Here is a 21,445-nt window from a genome sequence, read left to right on the forward strand (position 1 = left end):
CGCCGTTTTTCATCATTTTTGAGGATTTGAAGAAAATTCAAAATTTCAAAAAACATGGGTTATAGCCCATCGTTTTTTGAATTTTTGAAAAAAATGTTATCCTCATTTTTCATCATTTTTGAACATGGGCTATAGCCCCTACCGTACGGCATACTATAGCACGCCGTTTTTCATCATTTTTGAGGATTTTAAGAAAATTCAAAATTTCAAAAAACATGGGTTATAGCCCATCGTTTTTTGAATTTTTGAAAAAAAAAAAATCCTCATTTTTCATCATTTTTGAACATGGGCTATAGCTCCTACCGTACGGCATACTATAGCACGCCGTTTTTCATCATTTTTGAGGATTTGAAGAAATTTCAAAATTTCAAAAAACATGGGTTATAGCCCATCGTTTTTTGAATTTTTGAAAAAAATGTTATCCTCATTTTTCATCATTTTTGAACATGGGCTATAGCCCCTACCGTACGGCATACTATAGCACGCCGTTTTTCATCATTTTTGAGGATTTGAAGAAAATTCAAAATTTCAAAAAACATGGGTTATAGCCCATCGTTTTTTGAATTTTTGAAAAAAATGTTATCCTCATTTTTCATCATTTTTGAACATGGGCTATAGCCCCTACCGTACGGCATACATTAGCACGCCGTTTTTCATCATTTTTGAGGATTTTAAGAAAATTCAAAATTTCAAAAAACATGGGTTATAGCCCATCGTTTTTTGAATTTTTGAAAAAAATGTTATCCTCATTTTTCATCATTTTTGAACATGGGCTATAGCCCCTACCGTACGGCATACTATAGCACGCCGTTTTTCATCATTTTTGAGGATTTGAAGAAAATTCAAAATTTCAAAAAACATGGGTTATAGCCCATCGTTTTTTGAATTTTTGAAAAAAATGTTATCCTCATTTTTCATCATTTTTGAACATGGGCTATAGCCCCTACCGTACGGCATACTATAGCACGCCGTTTTTCATCATTTTTGAGGATTTGAAGAAAATTCAAAATTTCAAAAAACATGGGTTATAGCCCATCGTTTTTTGAATTTTTGAAAAAAATGTTATCCTCATTTTTCATCATTTTTGAACATGGGCTATAGCCCCTACCGTATGGCATACTATAGCACGCCGTTTTTCATCATTTTTGAGGATTTTAAGAAAATTCAAAATTTCAAAAAACATGGGTTATAGCCCATCGTTTTTTGAATTTTTGAAAAAAATGTTATCCTCATTTTTCATCATTTTTGAACATGGGCTATAGCCCCTACCGTACGGCATACTATAGCACGCCGTTTTTCATCATTTTTGAGGATTTGAAGAAAATTCAAAATTTCAAAAAACATGGGTTATAGCCCATCGTTTTTTGAATTTTTGAAAAAAATGTTATCCTCATTTTTCATCATTTTTGAACATGGGCTATAGCCCCTACCGTACGGCATACTATAGCACGCCGTTTTTCATCATTTTTGAGGATTTGAAGAAAATTCAAAATTTCAAAAAACATGGGTTATAGCCCATCGTTTTTTGAATTTTTGAAAAAAATGTTATCCTCATTTTTCATCATTTTTGAACATGGGCTATAGCCCCTACCGTACGGCATACTATAGCACGCCGTTTTTCATCATTTTTGAGGATTTTAAGAAAATTCAAAATTTCAAAAAACATGGGTTATAGCCCATCGTTTTTTGAATTTTTGAAAAAAATGTTATCCTCATTTTTCATCATTTTTGAACATGGGCTATAGCTCCTACCGTACGGCATACTATAGCACGCCGTTTTTCATCATTTTTGAGGATTTGAAGAAAATTCAAAATTTCAAAAAACATGGGTTATAGCCCATAATTTTTTTAATTTTTGAAAAAAATGTTATCCTCATTTTTCATCATTTTTTAACATGGGCTATAGCCCCTACCGTACGGCATACTATAGCACGCCGTTTTTCATCATTTTTGAGGATTTGAAGAAAATTCAAAATTTCAAAAAACATGGGTTATAGCCCATCGTTTTTTGAATTTTTGAAAAAAATGTTATCCTCATTTTTCATCATTTTTGAACATGGGCTATAGCCCCTACCGTACGGCATACTATAGCACGCCGTTTTTCATCATTTTTGAGGATTTGAAGAAAATTCAAAATTTCAAAAAACATGGGTTATAGCCCATCGTTTTTTGAATTTTTGAAAAAAATGTTATCCTCATTTTTCATCATTTTTGAACATGGGCTATAGCTCCTACCGTACGGCATACTATAGCACGCCGTTTTTCATCATTTTTGAGGATTTGAAGAAAATTCAAAATTTCAAAAAACATGGGTTATAGCCCATCATTTTTTCAATTTTTGAAAAAAATGTTATCCTCATTTTTCATCATTTTTGAACATGGGCTATAGCCCCTACCGTACGGCATACTATAGCACGCCGTTTTTCATCATTTTTGAGGATTTAAAGAAAATTCAAAATTTCAAAAAACATGGGTTATAGCCCATCGTTTTTTTAATTAAAAAAAAAAAATAATCCTCATTTTTCATCATTTTTGAACATGGGCTATAGCTCCTACCGTACGGCATACTATAGCACGCCGTTTTTCATCATTTTTGAGGATTTGAAGAAATTTCAAAATTTCAAAAAACATGGGTTATAGCCCATCGTTTTTTGAATTTTTGAAAAAAATGTTATCCTCATTTTTCATCATTTTTGAACATGGGCTATAGCCCCTACCGTACGGCATACTATAGCACGCCGTTTTTCATCATTTTTGAGGATTTGAAGAAAATTCAAAATTTCAAAAAACATGGGTTATAGCCCATCGTTTTTTGAATTTTTGAAAAAAATGTTATCCTCATTTTTCATCATTTTTGAACATGGGCTATAGCCCCTACCGTACGGCATACTATAGCACGCCGTTTTTCATCATTTTTGAGGATTTGAAGAAAATTCAAAATTTCAAAAAACATGGGTTATAGCCCATCGTTTTTTGAATTTTTGAAAAAAATGTTATCCTCATTTTTCATCATTTTTGAACATGGGCTATAGCCCCTACCGTACGGCATACTATAGCACGCCGTTTTTCATCATTTTTGAGGATTTGAAGAAAATTCAAAAATTCAAAAAACATGGGTTATAGCCCATCGTTTTTTGAATTTTTGAAAAAAATGTTATCCTCATTTTTCATCATTTTTGAACATGGGCTATAGCCCCTACCGTACGGCATACTATAGCACGCCGTTTTTCATCATTTTTGAGGATTTGAAGAAAATTCAAAATTTCAAAAAACATGGGTTATAGCCCATCGTTTTTTGAATTTTTGAAAAAAAAATTATCCTCATTTTTCATCATTTTTGAACATGGGCTATAGCTCCTACCGTACGGCATACTATAGCACGCCGTTTTTCATCATTTTTGAGGATTTGAAGAAATTTCAAAATTTCAAAAAACATGGGTTATAGCCCATCGTTTTTTGAATTTTTGAAAAAAAAATTATCCTCATTTTTCATCATTTTTGAACATGGGCTATAGCCCCTACCGTACGGCATACTATAGCACGCCGTTTTTCATCATTTTTGAGGATTTGAAGAAAATTCAAAATTTCAAAAAACATGGGTTATAGCCCATCGTTTTTTGAATTTTTGAAAAAAATGTTATCCTCATTTTTCATCATTTTTGAACATGGGCTATAGCCCCTACCGTACGGCATACTATAGCACGCCGTTTTTCATCATTTTTGAGGATTTGAAGAAAATTAAAAATTTCAAAAAACATGGGTTATAGCCCATTGTTTTTTGAATTTTTGAAAAAAATGTTATCCTCATTTTTCATCATTTTTGAACATGGGCTATAGCCCCTACCGTACGGCATACTATAGCACGCCGTTTTTCATCATTTTTGAGGATTTGAAGAAAATTAAAAATTTCAAAAAACATGGGTTATAGCCCATTGTTTTTTGAATTTTTGAAAAAAATGTTATCCTCATTTTTCATCATTTTTGAACATGGGCTATAGCCCCTACTGTACGGCATACTATAGCACGCCGTTTTTCATCATTTTTGAGGATTTTAAGAAAATTCAAAATTAAAAAAAACATGGGTTATAGCCCATCGTTTTTTGAATTTTTGAAAAAAATGTTATCCTCATTTTTCATCATTTTTGAACATGGGCTATAGCCCCTACCGTACGGCATACTATAGCACGCCGTTTTTCATCATTTTTGAGGATTTTAAGAAAATTCAAAATTTCAAAAAACATGGGTTATAGCCCATCGTTTTTTGAATTTTTGAAAAAAATGTTATCCTCATTTTTCATCATTTTTGAACATGGGCTATAGCCCCTACCGTACGGCATACTATAGCACGCCGTTTTTCATCATTTTTGAGGATTTGAAGAAAATTCAAAATTTCAAAAAACATGGGTTATAGCCCATTGTTTTTTGAATTTTTGAAAAAAATGTTATCCTCATTTTTCATCATTTTTGAACATGGGCTATAGCCCCTACTGTACGGCATACTATAGCACGCCGTTTTTCATCATTTTTGAGGATTTTAAGAAAATTCAAAATTTAAAAAAACATGGGTTATAGCCCATCGTTTTTTGAATTTTTGAAAAAAATGTTATCCTCATTTTTCATCATTTTTGAACATGGGCTATAGCCCCTACCGTACGGCATACTATAGCACGCCGTTTTTCATCATTTTTGAGGATTTTAAGAAAATTCAAAATTTCAAAAAACATGGGTTATAGCCCATCGTTTTTTGAATTTTTGAAAAAAATGTTATCCTCATTTTTCATCATTTTTGAACATGGGCTATAGCCCCTACCGTACGGCATACTATAGCACGCCGTTTTTCATCATTTTTGAGGATTTGAAGAAAATTCAAAATTTCAAAAAACATGGGTTATAGCCCATCGTTTTTTGAATTTTTGAAAAAAATGTTATCCTCATTTTTCATCATTTTTGAACATGGGCTATAGCCCCTACCGTACGGCATACTATAGCACGCCGTTTTTCATCATTTTTGAGGATTTGAAGAAAATTCAAAATTTCAAAAAACATGGGTTATAGCCCATCGTTTTTTGAATTTTTGAAAAAAATGTTATCCTCATTTTTCATCATTTTTGAACATGGGCTATAGCCCCTACCGTACGGCATACTATAGCACGCCGTTTTTCATCATTTTTGAGGATTTGAAGAAAATTCAAAATTTCAAAAAACATGGGTAATTTTTCCCTCTACACGAACTAGAATTCTACCTATTTGAGACAGAAACGGCGGAGCACACGGCAGGCTTGTAGGGCAGGCTGTAGTCAAAAACACTGGAAGAATGAAGGCAGGCAGAGAGTGTTCTGAAGTGTAGAGTTGAGTCATTTTATTGCAACCGAGACCAGGACAGACCAAGACAGAGCGCTTCCCCGTAGGCCGTTGGCAGCCCACGGGAGCACACAGCACAGACTAACCACGCTTGTGGCTAGCCTACTAAGACTCCCTAAACCTTGCATTTTACAGGACATATATACAGTTTTTTCATAGACACAGATATACGGAGGTGGAGACTGAAACTTTACATACCGGTATACATCAACATATTGCCACTTGGTAAGCAAAGGTCTCTCCTGGATACAATAGAATGCTAAATTTCCTATCACACCTGGCCAGGCCAAGACATTGACTATGCGTGATTGCTTTCAGACTTGCAGACACTGTCAGACACCTTACCAGCCATGATTGCTTTACTTCAGACCTAAGTAACATTTGTTCACGAACATGCATGATATATAGTGTAGAATTATTGATCCTAGATACGACATCATCATTTTTGAACATGGGCTATAGCTCCTACCGTACGGCATACTATAGCACGCCGTTTTTCATCATTTTTGAGGATTTGAAGAAATTTCAAAATTTCAAAAAACATGGGTTATAGCCCATCGTTTTTTGAATTTAAAAAAAAAATATTATCCTCATTTTTCATCATTTTTGAACATGGGCTATAGCCCCTACCGTACGGCATACTATAGCACGCCGTTTTTCATCATTTTTGAGGATTTGAAGAAAATTCAAAATTTAAAAAAACATGGGTTATAGCCCATTGTTTTTGAATTTTTGAAAAAAATGTTATCCTCATTTTTCATCATTTTTGAACATGGGCTATAGCCCCTACCGTACGGCATTTGTAAGTGTAAGGCTTAATTGCGTCGTCCACTCACAGTTAACAGTCTTTGTATTGAGTTTGTGCTTGAAATGTAGGCCTACTGTAATTCTGCAAACTGTTAATAAATATTTCAATCAATCAATCAATCAAAATTGACATTTCAACTATTGATCAGACGCTGTGCATTGACGACACCTAGTGGTCATTCATTTTAATTGCATGCATGCAGAGAAATCACAACATTGTGAGACGCACTGGGTCGTTGCCATGTTTTGCCACGGAAACCAGCGACCTGCCTTGTGTAAGTAAGTAAGTAAATTTTATTTATAAAGCACCTTTCTTAACAATGTTACAAAGTGCTGTACAGTGACACAATAAAATCAATCATAATTAAAACAGGACAGTACAACAAGCAAATAAGAACAACATAATCAAGTCAAATAAAATCAGAAAAATGTTCCCGAAATAAAAACGTTTTCAGTGGACGAAGCCAGGCTTGATACGAGCAGACGTGGCAACGCGATCGAAACACAGGGGCAATCTCCCGTTGGCCGAGAGGTTGGAACTCACGGGCCAATGGGAGCCTGTGTCGTGTAATTTCTCCCTTTACACTGACTATAATTCTATCTATTTGAGACAGAAACGGCTAAGCAATACGGCAGGCTGTAGGCTGTAGTCAAAAGCACCGGACGAATGAAGGCAGGCAGAGAGTGTTCTGAAGTGTAGTGTAGAGTCGATAATTTTATTGCAACCGAGACCAAGACAGAGAGCTTCGTCATTGTCCCTGAGCCTGGAGCTCAGGGACTCCCTCGTACTGAACCGCTGCCGCGGCCAGTTTAAGACTCCGTAAACCTTGCATTTTACAGGACATATATACAGTGTTTTTGCATAGACACAGATATACGGAGGTGGAGACTGAAACTTTACATACCGGTATTCATCAACATATTGCCACTTGGTAAGCAAAGGTCTCTCCTGGATACAATAGAATGCTAAGTTCCCTATCACACCTGGCCAGGCCAAGCTACTTGACTAAGGCCCACGACACCTTGACTTTAAATATCAAAGACAGGCCTCTGCAGACACAGTGACTGCAGATAGTGACAGTTGACTTATTTAGCATGCCCTTAGCACAGTGACCAAATGTATAAGTCGGACATTTTAACATGGCTTATATATGAATATCATGAAATATAGATACCACACCTGCATGCTTTTGGGCGGCCAATAAGGGCAGGGGTAAAACAGAGAGAATTGTTTCCGGATCCTTAACATCAACTAGCACAGAAAAGCTGTGTTGTATTAACCAGCAGTTAGCTCAGTCTGATGAGTGTCTGTGTTTGTGATCCACAGGTCCAGGGTTCAAATCCCACATTATTCATGTGTCTCTGTGATTCTTTGCTGTGCACACTGACTTTCAGAAGGACAACTTTAAAGCAGCACAGAAATTCCCAATGATTGTGTGCCTCAGTGGACCAACGGATAAGTCAAATGATATCCGTAGTATACCTAGTAGAAGTGTGCCGGTTCGAACCCCGACATACTCAAATCTTTACTGACACTTTGCATTCCACACTAACATCAACTAGCACAGAAAAGCTGTGTTGTAGTAACCAGCACTTAGCTCAGTGTGATGAGTGGCTGTACTTAGTTGTGATCCACAGGTCCACGGTTCAAATCCCACATTATTCATGTGTCTCTGTGATGCTTTGCTTTGCACACTGACTTTCTTGAATAAAAAATAAAAACTCAAAAGCACCAGGAGACATCTGCTGAATGCCCCAAGGTGCCTTGGCTCAATGGTGTGGAGCGCTTGACCCAGTTGCCAGCTTCAGACAGTTGGCCGGTTCAAGTCCCATGTCATGACATCAAGGTGCTGGAGGACCATCGGGAGTTCCTCCTACAGCTCAATGCTGCAGTAATTTGAACTTTTCAAGGCTAGAATAAAAAAACTCAAAAAGCACCCGGAGACATCTGCTGAATGCCCAAAGGTGCCGTGGCGTAATGGTGTGGAGCGCTTGGCCCGTTGCCTCTGCTACAGTCAGTTGGCCGGTTCAAGTCCCATGTCATGACATCAAGGTGCTGGAGGACCCCTGAAGAACATTTTCAATGTCCATCTAAATTCTAAAAGGCTTGTTAAATATGAGTTCCCGGTTATACCTTACATGCCAGTGTGGCGCAGGTGATAAACCGGGGGTTTGTAAACAGGACATTCAGGGTTCAAGTCCCCTGAAGAACATTTTCAATGTCCATCTAAATTCTAAAAGGCTGGTTAAATATGAGTTCCCGGTAATTCCTTACATGCCAGTGTGGCGCAGGTGATAAACCGGGGGTTTGTAAACAGGACATTCAGGGTTCAAGTCCCCTGAAGAACATTTTCAATGTCCATCTAAATTCTAAAAGGCTGGTTAAATATGAGTTCCCGGTTATACCTTACATGCCAGTGTGGCGCAGGTGATAAACCGGGGGTTTGTAAACAGGACATTCAGGGTTCAAGTCCCCTGAAGAACATTTTCAATGTCCATCTAAATTCTAAAAGGCTGGTTAAATATGAGTTCCCGGTTATACCTTACATGTCAGTGTGGCACTTAGCTCAGTGTGATGAGTGGCTGTACTTAGTTGTGATCCACAGGTCCACGGTTCAAATCCCACATTATTCATGTGTCTCTGTGATGCTTTGCTTTGCACACTGACTTTCTTGAATAAAAAATAAAAACTCAAAAGCACCAGGAGACATCTGCTGAATGCCCCAAGGTGCCTTGGCTCAATGGTGTGGAGCGCTTGACCCAGTTGCCAGCTTCAGACAGTTGGCCGGTTCAAGTCCCATGTCATGACATCAAGGTGCTGGGAAGGACCATCGGGAGACGGTGCTCTCTCCCCCTGTTTCCTGAAAAGTAACGGTTGGGGGTTATGCCGTACGATATAGGCTATAGCCCACGGTCCAAAATGATGAGAAACGAGGATAACTTTTTTTTTCAAAATTTCAAAAAACATGGGCTATAACCCATCGTTTTTTTTTTTTTCATTTATTCCGCAATTTCCGCAATTTCCATTTCCACAATTTCCATTTCCGCAATTTCCACAATTTCCATTTCCGCAATTTCCGCAATTTCCATTTCCGCAATTTCCGCAATTTCCGCAATTCCGCAATTCCCGCAATTTCCGCAATTTCCGCAATTTCCATTTCCGCAATTTCCGCAATTACCATTTTCGCAATTTCCGCAATTACAATTTCCGCAATTTTGCAATTTCCGCGATTTCCATTTCCGCAATTTCCGCAATTTGCGGAAATTGCGGAATAAATGAAAAAAAAAACGATGGGTTATAGCCCATGTTTTTTGAAATTTTGAAAAAAAAATAATCCTCGTTTCTCATCATTTTGGACGGTGGGCTATAGCCTATATCGTACGGCATAACCCCCAACCGTTACTTTTCAGGAAACAGGGGGAGAGAGCACCGTCTCCCGATGGTCCTTCCCAGCACCTTGATGTCATGACATGGGACTTGAACCGGCCAACTGTCTGAAGCTGGCAACTGGGTCAAGCGCTCCACACCATTGAGCCAAGGCACCTTGGGGCATTCAGCAGATGTCTCCTGGTGCTTTTGAGTTTTTATTTTTTATTCAAGAAAGTCAGAGTGCAAAGCAAAGCATCACAGAGACACATGAATAATGTGGGATTTGAACCGTGGACCTGTGGATCACAACTAAGTATAGCCACTCATCACACTGAGCTAAGTGCCACACTGACATGTAAGGTATAACCGGGAACTCATATTTAACCAGCCTTTTAGAATTTAGATGGACATTGAAAATGTTCCTCAGGGGACTTGAACCCTGAATGTCCTGTTTACAAACCCCCGGTTTATCACCTGCGCCACACTGGCATGTAAGGTATAAACGGGAACTCATATTTAACCAGCCTTTTAGAATTTAGATGGACATTGAAAATGTTCTTCAGGGGACTTGAACCCTGAATGTCCTGTTTACAAACCCCCGGTTTATCACCTGCGCCACACTGGCATGTAAGGAATTACCGGGAACTCATATTTAACCAGCCTTTTAGAATTTAGATGGACATTGAAAATGTTCTTCAGGGGACTTGAACCCTGAATGTCCTGTTTACAAACCCCCGGTTTATCACCTGCGCCACACTGGCATGTAAGGTATAACCGGGAACTCATATTTAACAAGCCTTTTAGAATTTAGATGGACATTGAAAATGTTCTTCAGGGGTCCTCCAGCACCTTGATGTCATGACATGGGACTTGAACCGGCCAACTGACTGTAGCAGAGGCAACGGGCCAAGCGCTCCACACCATTACGCCACGGCACCTTTGGGCATTCAGCAGATGTCTCCGGGTGCTTTTGAGTTTTTATTTTTTATTCTAGCCTTGAAAAGTTCAAATTACTGCAGCATTGAGCTGTAGGAGGAACTCCCGATGGTCCTCCAGCACCTTGATGTCATGACATGGGACTTGAACCGGCCAACTGTCTGAAGCTGGCAACTGGGTCAAGCGCTCCACACCATTGAGCCAAGGCACCTTGGGGCATTCAGCAGATGTCTCCTGGTGCTTTTGAGTTTTTATTTTTTATTCAAGAAAGTCAGTGTGCAAAGCAAAGCATCACAGAGACACATGAATAATGTGGGATTTGAACCGTGGACCTGTGGATCACAACTAAGTACAGCCACTCATCACACTGAGCTAAGTGCTGGTTACTACAACACAGCTTTTCTGTGCTAGTTGATGTTAGTGTGGAATGCAAAGTGTCAGTAAAGATTTGAGTATGTCGGGGTTCGAACCGGCACACTTCTACTAGGTATACTACGGATATCATTTGACTTATCCGTTGGTCCACTGAGGCACACAATCATTGGGAATTTCTGTGCTGCTTTAAAGTTGTCCTTCTGAAAGTCAGTGTGCAAAGCAAAGAATCACAGAGACACATGAATAATGTGGGATTTGAACCCTGGACCTGTGGATCACAAACACAGACACTCATCAGACTGAGCTAACTGCTGGTTAATACAACACAGCTTTTCTGTGCTAGTTGATGTTAAGGATCCGGAAACAATTCTCTCTGTTTTACCCCTGCCCTTATTGGCCGCCCAAAAGCATGCAGGTGTGGTATCTATATTTCATGATATTCATATATAAGCCATGTTAAAATGTCCGACTTATACATTTGGTCACTGTGCTAAGGGCATGCTAAATAAGTCAACTGTCACTATCTGCAGTCACTGTGTCTGCAGAGGCCTGTCTTTGATATTTAAAGTCAAGGTGTCGTGGGCCTTAGTCAAGTAGCTTGGCCTGGCCAGGTGTGATAGGGAACTTAGCATTCTATTGTATCCAGGAGAGACCTTTGCTTACCAAGTGGCAATATGTTGATGAATACCGGTATGTAAAGTTTCAGTCTCCACCTCCGTATATCTGTGTCTATGCAAAAACACTGTATATATGTCCTGTAAAATGCAAGGTTTACGGAGTCTTAAACTGGCCGCGGCAGCGGTTCAGTACGAGGGAGTCCCTGAGCTCCAGGCTCAGGGACAATGGCGAAGCTCTCTGTCTTGGTCTCGGTTGCAATAAAATGATCGACTCTACACTACACTTCAGAACACTCTCTGCCTGCCTTCATTCGTCCGGTGCTTTTGACTACAGCCTACAGCCTGCCGTATTGCTTAGCCGTTTCTGTCTCAAATAGATAGAATTATAGTCAGTGTAAAGGGAGAAATTACACGACACAGGCTCCCATTGGCCCGTGAGTTCCAACCTCTCGGCCAACGGGAGATTGCCCCTGTGTTTCGATCGCGTTGCCACGTCTGCTCGTATCAAGCCTGGCTTCGTCCACTGAAAACGTTTTTATTTCGGGAACATTTTTCTGATTTTATTTGACTTGATTATGTTGTTCTTATTTGCTTGTTGTACTGTCCTGTTTTAATTATGATTGATTTTATTGTGTCACTGTACAGCACTTTGTAACATTGTTAAGAAAGGTGCTTTATAAATAAAATTTACTTACTTACACAAGGCAGGTCGCTGGTTTCCGTAGCAAAACATGGCAACGACCCAGTGCGTCTCACAATGTTGTGATTTCTCTGCATGCATGCAATTAAAATGAATGACCACTAGGTGTCGTCAATGCACAGCGTCTGATCAATAGTTGAAATGTCAATTTTGATTGATTGATTGATTGAAATATTTATTAACAGTTTGCAGAATTACAGTAGGCCTACATTTCAAGCACAAACTCAATACAAAGACTGTTAACTGTGAGTGGACGACCCAATAAAGCCTTACACTTACAAATGCCGTACGGTAGGGGCTATAGCCCATGTTCAAAAATGATGAAAAATGAGGATAACATTTTTTTCAAAAATTCAAAAAACGATGGGCTATAACCCATGTTTTTTAAAATTTTGAATTTTCTTCAAATCCTCAAAAATGATGAAAAACGGCGTGCTATAGTATGCCGTACGGTAGGAGCTATAGCCCATGTTCAAAAATGATGAAAAATGAGGATAACATTTTTTTCAAAAATTCAAAAAACGATGGGCTATAACCCATGTTTTTTGAAATTTTGAATTTTCTTCAAATCCTCAAAAATGATGAAAAACGGCGTGCTATAGTATGCCGTACGGTAGGGGCTATAGCCCATGTTCAAAAATTATGAAAAATGAGGATAATTTTTTTTTCAAAAATTCAAAAACGATGGGCTATAACCCATGTTTTTTGAAATTTTGAATTTTCTTCAAATCCTCAAAAATGATGAAAAACGGCGTGCTATAGTATGCCGTACGGTAGGGGCTATAGCCCATGTTCAAAAATGATGAAAAATGAGGATAACATTTTTTTCAAAAATTCAAAAAACAATGGGCTATAACCCATGTTTTTTGAAATTTTGAATTTTCTTCAAATCCTCAAAAATGATGAAAAACGGCGTGCTATAGTATGCCGTACGGTAGGGCTATAGCCCATGTTCAAAAATGATGAAAAATGAGGATAACATTTTTTTCAAAAATTCAAAAAACGATGGGCTATAACCCATGTTTTTTTAAATTTTGAATTTTCTTCAAATCCTCAAAAATGATGAAAAACGGCGTGCTATAGTATGCCGTACGGTAGGGGCTATAGCCCATGTTCAAAAATGATGAAAAATGAGGATAACATTTTTTTCAAAAATTCAAAAAACGATGGGGTATAACCCATGTTTTTTGAAATTTTGAATTTTCTTCAAATCCTCAAAAATGATGAAAAACGGCGTGCTATAGTATGCCGTACGGTAGGGGCTATAGCCCATGTTCAAAAATGATGAAAAATGAGGATAACATTTTTTTCAAAAATTCAAAAAACGATGGGCTATAACCCATGTTTTTTTTAATTTTGAATTTTCTTCAAATCCTCAAAAATGATGAAAAACGGCGTGCTATAGTATGCCGTACGGTAGGGGCTATAGCCCATGTTCAAAAATGATGAAAAATGAGGATAACATTTTTTTCAAAAATTCAAAAAACGATGGGCTATAACCCATGTTTTTTGAAATTTTGAAATTTCTTCAAATCCTCAAAAATGATGAAAAACGGCGTGCTATAGTATGCCGTACGGTAGGGGCTATAGCCCATGTTCAAAAATGATGAAAAATGAGGATAACATTTTTTTCAAAAATTCAAAAAACGATGGGCTATAACCCATGTTTTTTGAAATTTTGAATTTTCTTCAAATCCTCAAAAATGATGAAAAACGGCGTGCTATAGTATGCCGTACGGTAGGGGCTATAGCCCATGTTCAAAAATGATGAAAAATGAGGATAACATTTTATTCAAAAATTCAAAAAACGATGGGCTATAACCCATGTTTTTTGAAATTTTGAATTTTCTTCAAATCCTCAAAAATGATGAAAAACGGCGTGCTATAGTATGCCGTACGGTAGGGGCTATAGCCCATGTTCAAAAATGATGAAAAATGAGGATAACATTTTTTTCAAAAATTCAAAAAACAATGGGCTATAACCCATGTTTTTTGAAATTTTGAATTTTCTTCAAATCCTCAAAAATGATAAAAAACGGCGTGCTATAGTATGCCGTACGGTAGGGGCTATAGCCCATGTTCAAAAATGATGAAAAATGAGGATAACATTTTTTTCAAAAATTCAAAAAACGATGGGCTATAACCCATGTTTTTTGAAATTTTGAATTTTCTTCAAATCCTCAAAAATGATGAAAAACGGCGTGCTATAGTATGCCGTACGGTAGGGGCTATAGCCCATGTTCAAAAATGATGAAAAATGAGGATAACATTTTTTTTTTTAATTCAAAAAACGATGGGCTATAACCCATGTTTTTTTAAATTTTGAATTTTCTTCAAATCCTCAAAAATGATGAAAAACGGCGTGCTATAGTATGCCGTACGGTAGGGGCTATAGCCCATGTTCAAAAATGATGAAAAATGAGGATAACATTTTTTTCAAAAATTCAAAAAACGATGGGCTATAACCCATGTTTTTTGAAATTTTGAATTTTCTTCAAATCCTCAAAAATGATGAAAAACGGCGTGCTATAGTATGCCGTACGGTAGGGGCTATAGCCCATGTTCAAAAATGATGAAAAATGAGGATAACATTTTTTTCAAAAATTCAAAAAACGATGGGCTATAACCCATGTTTTTTGAAATTTTGAATTTTCTTCAAATCCTCAAAAATGATGAAAAACGGCGTGCTATAGTATGCCGTACGGTAGGGGCTATAGCCCATGTTCAAAAATGATGAAAAATGAGGATAACATTTTTTTCAAAAATTCAAAAAACGATGGGCTATAACCCATGTTTTTTGAAATTTTGAATTTTCTTCAAATCCTCAAAAATGATGAAAAACGGCGTGCTATAGTATGCCGTACGGTAGGGGCTATAGCCCATGTTCAAAAATGATGAAAAATGAGGATAACATTTTTTTTTTTAATTCAAAAAACGATGGGCTATAACCCATGTTTTTTGAAATTTTGAATTTTCTTCAAATCCTCAAAAATGATGAAAAACGGCGTGCTATAGTATGCCGTACGGTAGGGGCTATAGCCCATGTTCAAAAATGATGAAAAATGAGGATAACATTTTTTTCAAAAATTCAAAAAACGATGGGCTATAACCCATGTTTTTTGAAATTTTGAATTTTCTTCAAATCCTCAAAAATGATGAAAAACGGCGTGCTATAGTATGCCGTACGGTAGGGGCTATAGCCCATGTTCAAAAATGATGAAAAATGAGGATAACATTTTTTTCAAAAATTCAAAAAACGATGGGCTATAACCCATGTTTTTTTAAATTTTGAATTTTCTTCAAATCCTCAAAAATGATGAAAAACGGCGTGCTATAGTATGCCGTACGGTAGGGGCTATAGCCCATGTTCAAAAATGATGAAAAATGAGGATAACATTTTTTTCAAAAATTCAAAAAACGATGGGCTATAACCCATGTTTTTTGAAATTTTGAATTTTCTTCAAATCCTCAAAAATGATGAAAAACGGCGTGCTATAGTATGCCGTACGGTAGGGGCTATAGCCCATGTTCAAAAATGATGAAAAATGAGGATAACATTTTTTTCAAAAATTCAAAAAACGATGGGCTATAACCCATGTTTTTTGAAATTTTGAATTTTCTTCAAATCCTCAAAAATGATGAAAAACGGCGTGCTATAGTATGCCGTACGGTAGGGGCTATAGCCCATGTTCAAAAATGATGAAAAATGAGGATAACATTTTTTTCAAAAATTCAAAAAACGATGGGCTATAACCCATGTTTTTTGAAATTTTGAATTTTCTTCAAATCCTCAAAAATGATGAAAAACGGCGTGCTATAGTATGCCGTACGGTAGGGGCTATAGCCCATGTTCAAAAATGATGAAAAATGAGGATAACATTTTTTTCAAAAATTCAAAAAACGATGGGCTATAACCCATGTTTTTTGAAATTTTGAATTTTCTTCAAATCCTCAAAAATGATGAAAAACGGCGTGCTATAGTATGCCGTACGGTAGGGGCTATAGCCCATGTTCAAAAATGATGAAAAATGAGGATAACATTTTTTTCAAAAATTCAAAAAACGATGGGCTATAACCCATGTTTTTTGAAATTTTGAAATTTCTTCAAATCCTCAAAAATGATGAAAAACGGCGTGCTATAGTATGCCGTACGGTAGGGGCTATAGCCCATGTTCAAAAATGATGAAAAATGAGGATAACATTTTTTTCAAAAATTCAAAAAACGATGGGCTATAACCCATGTTTTTTGAAATTTTGAATTTTCTTCAAATCCTCAAAAATGATGAAAAACGGCGTGCTATAGTATGCCGTACGGTAGGGGCTATAGCCCATGTTCAAAAATGATGAAAAATGAGGATAACATTTTTTTCAAAAATTCAAAAAACGATGGGCTATAACCCATGTTTTTTGAAATTTTGAAATTTCTTCAAATCCTCAAAAATGATGAAAAACGGCGTGCTATAGTATGCCGTACGGTAGGGGCTATAGCCCATGTTCAAAAATGATGAAAAATGAGGATAACATTTTTTTCAAAAATTCAAAAAACGATGGGCTATAACCCATGTTTTTTGAAATTTTGAATTTTCTTCAAATCCTCAAAAATGATGAAAAACGGCGTGCTATAGTATGCCGTACGGTAGGGGCTATAGCCCATGTTCAAAAATGATGAAAAATGAGGATAACATTTTTTTGAAAAATTCAAAAAACGATGGGCTATAACCCATGTTTTTTGAAATTTTGAATTTTCTTCAAATCCTCAAAAATGATGAAAAACGGCGTGCTATAGTATGCCGTACGGTAGGGGCTATAGCCCATGTTCAAAAATGATGAAAAATGAGGATAACATTTTTTTCAAAAATTCAAAAAACAATGGGCTATAACCCATGTTTTTTGAAATTTTGAATTTTCTTCAAATCCTCAAAAATGATAAAAAACGGCGTGCTATAGTATGCCGTACGGTAGGGGCTATCGCCCATGTTCAAAAATGATGAAAAATGAGGATAACATTTTTTTCAAAAATTCAAAAAACGATGGGCTATAACCCATGTTTTTTGAAATTTTGAATTTTCTTCAAATCCTCAAAAATGATGAAAAACGGCGTGCTATAGTATGCCGTACGGTAGGGGCTATAGCCCATGTTCAAAAATGATGAAAAATGAGGATAACATTTTTTTTTTTAATTCAAAAAACGATGGGCTATAACCCATGTTTTTTGAAATTTTGAATTTTCTTCAAATCCTCAAAAATGATGAAAAACGGCGTGCTATAGTATGCCGTACGGTAGGGGCTATAGCCCATGTTCAAAAATGATGAAAAATGAGGATAACATTTTTTTCAAAAATTCAAAAAACGATGGGCTATAACCCATGTTTTTTGAAATTTTGAATTTTCTTCAAATCCTCAAAAATGATGAAAAACGGCGTGCTATAGTATGCCGTACGGTAGGGGCTATAGCCCATGTTCAAAAATGATGAAAAATGAGGATAACATTTTTTTCAAAAATTCAAAAAACGATGGGCTATAAACCATGTTTTTTTAAATTTTGAATTTTCTTCAAATCCTCAAAAATGATGAAAAACGGCGTGCTATAGTATGCCGTACGGTAGGGGCTATAGCCCATGTTCAAAAATGATGAAAAATGAGGATAACATTTTTTTCAAAAATTCAAAAAACGATGGGCTATAACCCATGTTTTTTGAAATTTTGAATTTTCTTCAAATCCTCAAAAATGATGAAAAACGGCGTGCTATAGTATGCCGTACGGTAGGGGCTATAGCCCATGTTCAAAAATGATGAAAAATGAGGATAACATTTTTTTCAAAAATTCAAAAAACGATGGGCTATAACCCATGTTTTTTGAAATTTTGAATTTTCTTCAAATCCTCAAAAATGATGAAAAACGGCGAGCTATAGTATGCCGTACGGTAGGGGCTATAGCCCATGTTCAAAAATGATGAAAAATGAGGATAACATTTTTTTCAAAAATTCAAAAAACAATGGGCTATAACCCATGTTTTTGAAATTTTGAATTTTCTTCAAATCCTCAAAAATGATAAAAAACGGCGTGCTATAGTATGCCGTACGGTAGGGGCTATAGCCCATGTTCAAAAATGATGAAAAATGAGGATAACATTTTTTTCAAAAATTCAAAAAACGATGGGCTATAACCCATGTTTTTTGAAATTTTGAATTTTCTTCAAATCCTCAAAAATGATGAAAAACGGCGTGCTATAGTATGCCGTACGGTAGGGGCTATAGCCCATGTTCAAAAATGATGAAAAATGAGGATAACATTTTTTTTTTTAATTCAAAAAACGATGGGCTATAACCCATGTTTTTTGAAATTTTGAATTTTCTTCAAATCCTCAAAAATGATGAAAAACGGCGTGCTATAGTATGCCGTACGGTAGGAGCTATAGCCCATGTTCAAAAATGATGAAAAATGAGGATAACATTTTTTTCAAAAATTCAAAAAACGATGGGCTATAACCCATGTTTTTTGAAATTTTGAATTTTCTTCAAATCCTCAAAAATGATGAAAAACGGCGTGCTATAGTATGCCGTACGGTAGGGGCTATAGCCCATGTTCAAAAATGATGAAAAATGAGGATAACATTTTTTTCAAAAATTCAAAAAACGATGGGCTATAACCCATGTTTTTTTAAATTTTGAATTTTCTTCAAATCCTCAAAAATGATGAAAAACGGCGTGCTATAGTATGCCGTACGGTAGGGGCTATAGCCCATGTTCAAAAATGATGAAAAATGAGGATAACATTTTTTTTTTAAATTCAAAAAACGATGGGCTATAACCCATGTTTTTTGAAATTTTGAATTTTCTTCAAATCCTCAAAAATGATGAAAAACGGCGTGCTATAGTATGCTGTACGGTAGGGGCTATAGCCCATGTTCAAAAATGATGAAAAATGAGGATAACATTTTTTTCAAAAATTCAAAAAACAATGGGCTATAACCCATGTTTTTTGAAATTTTGAATTTTCTTCAAATCCTCAAAAATGATGAAAAACGGCGTGCTATAGTATGCCGTACGGTAGGGGCTATAGCCCATGTTCAAAAATGATGAAAAATGAGGATAACATTTTTTTCAAAAATTCAAAAAACGATGGGCTATAACCCATGTTTTTTGAAATTTTGAATTTTCTTCAAATCCTCAAAAATGATGAAAAACGGCGTGCTATAGTATGCCGTACGGTAGGGGCTATAGCCCATGTTCAAAAATGATGAAAAATGAGGATAACATTTTTTTCAAAAATTCAAAAAACGATGGGCTATAACCCATGTTTTTTGAAATTTTGAATTTTCTTCAAATCCTCAAAAATGATGAAAAACGGCGTGCTATAGTATGCCGTACGGTAGGGGCTATAGCCCATGTTCAAAAATGATGAAAAATGAGGATAACATTTTTTTCAAAAATTCAAAAAACAATGGGCTATAACCCATGTTTTTTGAAATTTTGAATTTTCTTCAAATCCTCAAAAATGATGAAAAACTGCGTGCTATAGTATGCCGTACGGTAGGGGCTATAGCCCATGTTCAAAAATGATGAAAAATGAGGATAACATTTTTTTCAAAAATTCAAAAAACGATGGGCTATAACCCATGTTTTTTGAAATTTTGAAATTTCTTCAAATCCTCAAAAATGATGAAAAACGGCGTGCTATAGTATGCCGTACGGTAGGGGCTATAGCCCATGTTCAAAAATGATGAAAAATGAGGATAACATTTTTTTCAAAAATTCAAAAAACGATGGGCTATAACCCATGTTTTTTGAAATTTTGAATTTTCTTCAAATCCTCAAAAATGATGAAAAACGGCGTGCTATAGTATGCCGTACGGTAGGGGCTATAGCCCATGTTCAAAAATGATGAAAAATGAGGATAACATTTTTTTCAAAAATTCAAAAAACGATGGGCTATAACCCATGTTTTTTGAAATTTTGAATTTTCTTCAAATCCTCAAAAATGATGAAAAACGGCGTGCTATAGTATGCCGTACGGTAGGGGCTATAGCCCATGTTCAAAAATGATGAAAAATGAGGATAACATTTTTTTCAAAAATTCAAAAAACAATGGGCTATAACCCATGTTTTTTGAAATTTTGAATTTTCTTCAAATCCTCAAAAATGATAAAAAACGGCGTGCTATAGTATGCCGTACGGTAGGGGCTATCGCCCATGTTCAAAAATGATGAAAAATGAGGATAACATTTTTTTCAAAAATTCAAAAAACGATGGGCTATAACCCATGTTTTTTGAAATTTTGAATTTTCTTCAAATCCTCAAAAATGATGAAAAACGGCGTGCTATAGTATGCCGTACGGTAGGGGCTATAGCCCATGTTCAAAAATGATGAAAAATGAGGATAACATTTTTTTTTTTAATTCAAAAAACGATGGGCTATAACCCATGTTTTTTGAAATTTTGAATTTTCTTCAAATCCTCAAAAATGATGAAAAACGGCGTGCTATAGTATGCCGTACGGTAGGGGCTATAGCCCATGTTCAAAAATGATGAAAAATGAGGATAACATTTTTTTCAAAAATTCAAAAAACGATGGGCTATAACCCATGTTTTTTGAAATTTTGAATTTTCTTCAAATCCTCAAAAATGATGAAAAACGGCGTGCTATAGTATGCCGTACGGTAGGGGCTATAGCCCATGTTCAAAAATGATGAAAAATGAGGATAACATTTTTTTCAAAAATTCAAAAAACGATGGGCTATAACCCATGTTTTTTGAAATTTTGAATTTTCTTCAAATCCTCAAAAATGATGAAAAACGGCGTGCTATAGTATGCCGTACGGTAGGGGCTATAGCCCATGTTCAAAAATGATGAAAAATGAGGATAACATTTTTTTCAAAAATTCAAAAAACGATGGGCTATAACCCATGTTTTTTGAAATTTTGAATTTTCTTCAAATCCTCAAAAATGATGAAAAACGGCGAGCTATAGTATGCCGTACGGTAGGGGCTATAGCCCATGTTCAAAAATGATGAAAAATGAGGATAACATTTTTTTCAAAAATTCAAAAAACAATGGGCTATAACCCATGTTTTTTGAAATTTTGAATTTTCTTCAAATCCTCAAAAATGATAAAAAACGGCGTGCTATAGTATGCCGTACGGTAGGGGCTATAGCCCATGTTCAAAAATGATGAAAAATGAGGATAACATTTTTTTCAAAAATTCAAAAAACGATGGGCTATAACCCATGTTTTTTGAAATTTTGAATTTTCTTCAAATCCTCAAAAATGATGAAAA

The sequence above is a fragment of the Protomyctophum bolini genome (genome assembly GCF_963924005.1).
Source record: "Protomyctophum bolini genome assembly, chromosome: 2".
NCBI lineage: Eukaryota > Metazoa > Chordata > Actinopteri > Myctophiformes > Myctophidae > Protomyctophum > Protomyctophum bolini.